At 36.2% G+C, this 6,922-nt stretch overlaps 1 long non-coding RNA gene across 1 annotated transcript; it reads right to left on the bottom strand.

The window, feature by feature from the left end:
- Positions 1–494: 494 nt before the first annotated feature.
- LOC104222065 (uncharacterized) lies at positions 495–3,679 on the bottom strand. Its single transcript, XR_709865.2, has 3 exons — positions 3,543–3,679; positions 1,837–1,914; positions 495–778 (listed from the first exon to the last, which is right to left on the bottom strand). It is a non-coding gene; the product is annotated as an uncharacterized lncRNA (long non-coding RNA).
- Positions 3,680–6,922: the final 3,243 nt, after the last annotated feature.

Raw genomic sequence — 6,922 nt, 5'->3', positions numbered from 1 at the left:
TCCTCGCTAAATAGAGTTATATTAACTACGAAATTCTTTTTCGTCCCCAAAGTGATAGTATTTATGACAAACTTGTTCGTCATAAAAAGTATAAAAAATCGTAGTTAAAAGTGCACCTTCATCACTAAAAAAGTCATTAATGCTGACGAAATTACTTTGTCACTAACTATTTAGTTTCATTAGTGACAACATAAATTGTCTCTAAAGTTATATATATTTTGCAGTTGAACAATCACAATTCTGTCACTAAAAAATGCCTTTTATAGACAAAAAAGTATTTCGTCCCTAAATGTATAATTTAGCGACATATTTGCTTTTATAAATAAGGTTACAATTTTGTAGTAAAAAGTATCATCTCGTCACTAAAATATTAATTTTAGCGATAAAACAAAAATGTAAATATAAATCGTCATGATTAGTGACCATTACAATTCTCAAAAAAATACAAAGATAATTCAATAGTAAAAAAAAATACTGTATTACTGATGAGGCAATTTGGGACAAAGACTATTTTTTGTCGCATTTATGATGAACTAATATGTTCTACAATAAAAATGTGATTATCTTGAAAAGTACTATGCAATCTAATCAATGTTGTAACTTATTTCTCTTTTGTGAGTTCCTTCCACTTGTTTTCTCTTTGATGGAATTGCCTTGACTGACGTCCATTTACCAACTAGGATCTCTAAAATCATCTTTCTCCTAAAAACTTCTTTATTTCTCTGAGACCTTTATCTAGCTTTTGCACAACCTTCCTTGATTTAAGTTGAATCTGCATCTATTTATAAAAAAAATCAATTCAAAATACTATTTATAATGCAAAAAAATATGGATCATATATATTAGTAGTAATTTCTAAATTACAATTGAACTTTATCATTACAACTGTAACACAAGTGAAAGTTTACCAATTCTTAGTATATCGTCACAATTTACATCCACAAACTACTCTATTTGGCAGCATAAACTCTATCCATATTTTCTTAACTACTAACTATAAGAATGAAAGGTAATCTTTGTAGGCTTTCTCATATTAGAATCAAACCTGACATGAATTAAAAGAGCAATTATATATAGTATTATTTTTATCCTCGTTCATTCAATTCACTGATAGAAAAAAAGAAGATAGAAGTTTCAGAAAACAAAAGGCACTCACTTGTGTAACATACACCTGTGATTAAGATAACACATATTAAGCAGTCAAATGGCCTTTTCTATCAAGAAGCTAGCAGGCAATTGCTTGTGAATTCAAGTCTTCTTTCCTGACTCATTTATGCATGACACCATTGAAATATTATACTAGTCCGTGAATGATGTTGTCTATAATGTTAATACCTAACATTTCAATTCTTATTTACTGTCCCAAGGGTTCACTGTAATTTCAGGAAGACAGTTTCAGATTTTACCAACTCTATTCTTTGTATCCAAACATCAAATGAGCAAAACACAAAGAGCCTGTCACTAAAGATGTAGCAAATGTAGTTTTAGTTGGGTTTCATCATTTTTTTTCTTTTTCTTTCTAAGTGAAAATAGCTAAATTATTTCCATCAATCCGAAGGTCAAAAAGACATATGAACACATCCAGCTTTCAAAATTAGGAGAAAGAAAAAGAAATAGAATTTTGTTGATCCCTTACAACAGTTATCAGTTTTAAAGGCATTGGAAATATTTCAGTGCTATTTCTATGCCTTCTCTTCTACTTATAATAGCAACTACATGTATTTAGCAATTATTTGATGATTATATATTTATAAAATCTAATCAATCCTTCAATCATGGATATTATATCAAATTAAATACAATAATCTATAAAATGGTAAGTTGTATTAAATATACCTGATTTACTCGAGAGTTGAAAAAATTAGGTGGCAGTTGACCCCAAAGTGTTGAACAAGAAAACAGATTTGTTGGAAGCTGATAATAAAGAACAACATAACGATTAGAAAATGGAAATCAACAGTAGTTGGAAGCTGATAACAAATTTACTAATCACATTCATTCTCAATATGTCCATAGGTCAGTTCCATAAACAAACATCACAAGATATACTGGAATTCACGAAAACATAAAGGAACTTTCAGATTAAAAAAATGACATAGCAGATAGATAAACAATACTAAAGTGCTTTATCGAGTGGGATATAAAATTTTAACAGAATTCAATTGGACCTATTTGACTTCAATTTTAATACATTGAAATTAGCTACACAAGGTGAACAAAGGTGGCAGAAGGTCTACATCTCTACAATAAGAACTTCATTCACTTTTATGTGTCCCAAACAAAAGCTTGTCAAGTTCAATAGAAGTTGCCTAAATTCAGAGAATTTGGTGGGAAAATAAAATTCTACACCAGATGACTGCATCATCCAAGGACATTAACTTGAAAATCCGCATCACCATACACAAGAGACCATTAAAAGTAAACTATGCTTTTTGTTACCAAGAAATGCATAACCTTAGGTTTTCCATACCAACATAGATGTCGAACATGTATGTTTATACTTATAATACTGCACAACACAAGATACAAGCATTCTTGTAATATTATCTATACCACAAGTAAGGAAAATAGTTTTGGACATTGCTTAAACCGAAGTACTAAGATAGTCCACTAAAGAGCTTTCAGAATACATTTGAAATGAAGAAATAAAGAAACTTCAAAGAAATGAATCAAAGACCAATATTATGTACTGCCAATGTTCTACAACAATTTGATCAACTTCTATACGAATCTGAATAGGAATTCATCTCCAAGTTCATATTTAGAGCTTACCTCTAATAGAGTTCCTGAGAGTGTCACTAAATCCTTACTCTTCCCAATAAATATGTCATTGAAGATGAATCTAGTAGGGTATTAGAAACATATAAACACGATCAAAGAGCAAAGACCAACTTGGAAACAAGTCATCAACCTCCAAACATTACTCTAATATACTGAAACTCGTATTGCATATGCTAACGGAGGGAGTGTACCCATGAGAATTAGGACAGAACTTGTTATTCTCCAAAATGTAACCTACCAGTAGAACAACTGAAACTTAAATAAAACTAGCTTAGAGTTTCAAGCCCTAATTTTTGGTTTGATGGAATGGTAACCCTCTAATGGAGCACTGGAAGAATTTAATTGAACAAGATAACTAGTCAAGAGAATAATATACTAGGAGTATTGATGAAAGTAGAAAGGAATCTCACTTGAAGGAAAAGAGAAACATGACTATCGTGAAAATGGCGTCAAAGGGATCTATACCGCGAAGCTCTATCATTTTTTTGATACCCTCCAAAGCAGTTTATGTCGCAGCCTACTTATACTTTGAAAAAAGTCGGTCCTTTTTATATTGAAACGCATATTGGAAATATTAATTTTGATATTAAATAGATGATTTATTCTGAGAATTCTCAGATCTAGCATTCTAAGTCATTAAGTTCTTGTCTCCAGGGACGACGCATTCAAATTGCGGAAAGTCCTAAGCTCTGTATGTTTACATGAGAAATCAACACCCTAAGCTTGAATGACTGTAACTGGAGAGAGTTGAAGAAGCTTACCATTTCAAACCCTAATGTCGATTGAGGGAAGGCCGATTATCGTTCCTGTCCTACTTAGTAGCTCTGAAGCATTGAAATTTGGGAAGTTTGGAACAAAAAAAGGAGGGGTTAGGCCAAAAGAGGAAAACGAGGAACATTTTGTCGCCTAAGCTTTTTGTGAAAAAATGAAAAATGATTATAGGGCAGAAACCAAATAAGTTATTGAGAAAATTAGATATTTTGTCAATAATAGAAATATTGGCCAACAACGGAAACATATTATTGCCAATTTACTTAATATTTTAAGTTTATTATAATACCACACAAATAGGGTGACAAGATCAAAATATTTAGCAATAAGAAAAAACTTATTGGTAAAATTTTTATTATGTACCAAAAACTAAACAAAGTTGTTGCCAATTACTAGTATTTAGCAATAAAATAATTGTTGTTGCTAAAATATTGTTGCAATTTCTACACTTTCTTGTTAATGATCGTGATCGTAACCAGGGGCGGAGCTAGAGTGTTACGAGTGGGTTCGCCAAACCCAATAGTTTTAGTTCGAACTCTGTATTTATCTTTAAAAATTTATGAAATATATATAAGTTATTAATTGGGATAATTTCACATAAGTACATCCCACATAGGTGCTCTTCATCCGCATAGCCACCATTTTTGTCACGACCCCAACCCCCGGTCGTGATGGCGCCCAACACACTACTAGGCAAGCCTGACCAATAAAGAACCTTAACCCATTTCTCATGCAGTTCATTACTAGCCGTCACAGTTAGTTTACCATATCATCATATTAGAAGTCTGAAGTAAGAGTTAAACATGCGGAATTTCAAATAATAATCCTACTACATAGCCCATATAGATTCGGTGTCACAAGTCTGAGCCTCTAATATAGGTTTAACTGCCTAATACATATCAGTCTAGGGAATGCGGATAAAACAAAAGGATAGAAGGGAGATATCAGGGCTGTGGACGCCATGCAGCTACCTTGATGCTCCCGGATATACGCTGCTCAACTGAAGAATCCTCACTCAGCCTCAGATGCACCTGGATCTGCACGCAAGGTGCAGGGAGTAATGTGAGTACTCCGACACAGCGAGGAATAAACATAAATAATGGCTGAGAATAAGAAATCACGGAAGAACACAGAGTAATCTATAATCCGGCAGTGTAAAACAAGTAATATGGAAGCGATAGACCAATGTAATCGAAATATGAAAGATACTACAACAGATAAGCAGATAAGTGACAGTCAACTAGAGAAATGCAACACATAGTACGGTACCCTATAGTACCCGTTGTGGCGCGCAGCCCGATCCATTTATTTATCATCGATGGCGCTCATTGGGGGTGTGCAGACTCCGGGAGGGGCCCCTTACGGCCCAAGCGCAATATCAAACCATCTCATGGCATCAAATCTAGGCCCTCGGCCTCATATCAATATCAGTATAACACTGCTGCGGCGCGCAGCCCGATCCCATGGTATCCTCACATCTGGCCCTTGGCCGTACTCAGTCCAAAAATCATATAAGCCCCTCGGGCATTAGTAAAACAGTAGTTCTCATCCCAAAACATCATTTAATATATCATTTTAGTTTCAAAACCTAGTAAAAAGTGGCTGAGTTGTAAAATAGTGGAAAAACGATATGACTGAGTTCAATTAGTATGTCAAAACACTGAGGAAATAATGAGAAAACTCCCTGGAGGGTTCAAATAGTTGGCACGAACGGCAATCAGTCCAAATAATGATGATAACAAATACGCGGTAAAAGCATCACTCGGGACGGACCAAGTCACAATCCCAAATAGTAAACAACCCCACGCTCATCATTAAGCACATGTCTCACCTCAATATAGCATTACGATGTGCAAATCTGGGGTTTCAAACCCCCAGGATATAATTTACATTCATTAATCACCTCGAACCGGCTAAAGCTCTAGCTCACTATGCCCTTGCCTCTCATATCGGCCTCCTCGCGCGTCGAATCTGACCAAAACCAGAATGAATATGTCACAATATGTTAAGGGAACAAATCCCAAGCGAAAACAATCGAAAAATGTCAAAAATCTCAAAATTGGCAAAACCCGAGCCCCGGACCCACTTCTCGAAACTCAGAAATTTTCACATCATTAGATTCCTTATCATCCCACGAGTTCATACATACTAAAAGTTCTCAAATCCTACCTCAAATAGTCCTTCAAATCCCAATTTAAAATCACAAGCCCTAGTTCTTCCATTTTTAGCCAAATTTCCATGAATTTCTAGGTTAATCTCACAAAAAAAATCACATTTTTGGTTCATAAAACTTACCTCCAATCAATTCTCCTTGAATCCCTCTTCAATTCCCCTCAAAGAGCTCCCAAAATACTCAGCTATGGTGAAAAAATGGCTCAAAATCGCGGATGAAACAACTTAAAACATTCTGCCCAGGGGTTCTTTTCGCATCTGCGGAAAAAAATCCCGCTCCTGCGACACTGCTTCTGCGGGCACTCCTCCGCATCTGCGGCCAAATGGTCGCATCTGCGTCTTTCCTTCCGTATCTCAAATCCGCACGCACATCCCAAATCGCATAACGAAGCTACTGCAACTCTCGTATCTCCATTCCGACCCTCGGATCAAAATCTCACCTACCAACCGGAAATCGCCAAAATACTAACTTCGCCAGTTCAAGCCTAATTCTACATCGGGCCTCCAAAATCAATTCCGATCACACTCCTAAGTCATAAATCACCTCCCAAATCTAACCGAACCATCAGAACTCACATTCGAGTCCTCTAACTCATAAGTCAACATCCGATTGACTTTTCCAACTTAAGCCTTCTTAAAAGAGACTAAGTGTCACATTTCTTACCAAAATCATACCAAACGCAAACCAATCAACTCGACCACATAAAACACAGATAACGAGGCATAAAGAAGCAGAAATGGGGAAAACAGAGCAGTAACTCATGAGACGACTGGCCGGGTCGTCACATCCTCCCCAACTTAAACAAACGTTCGCCCTCGAACGAGTCAAGAAACAAACCTGAAGCCTCAAACAGGTGAGGATATCTACTCCGCATCTCCCGCTCGGTCTCCCAGGTAGCCTCCTCCACGGGCCGACCTCTCCACTGTACCTTCACTGAAGCTATATCCTTTGATCTCAACTTTCGAACCTGACGACCTAAAATAGCTACTGGCTCCACATCAAAGGTCAAATCATCATCCAACTGAATCGTGCTGAAGTCCAAAACATGAGACGGGTCCCCAACATACTTCCGGAGCATAGAAACATGAAATACCGGATGCATACTCGACAAGCCGGGTGGCAAAGCAAGCATATAAATCACCTCCACAATCCTCCTAAGTACCTCAAAAGGCCCAATGAACCGCGGACTCAACTTCC

Source organism: Nicotiana sylvestris, chromosome 2 (assembly GCF_000393655.2).
Source record: "Nicotiana sylvestris chromosome 2, ASM39365v2, whole genome shotgun sequence".
Lineage (NCBI taxonomy): Eukaryota > Viridiplantae > Streptophyta > Magnoliopsida > Solanales > Solanaceae > Nicotiana > Nicotiana sylvestris.
This window is presented reverse-complemented; position numbering and strand designations above follow the sequence as displayed.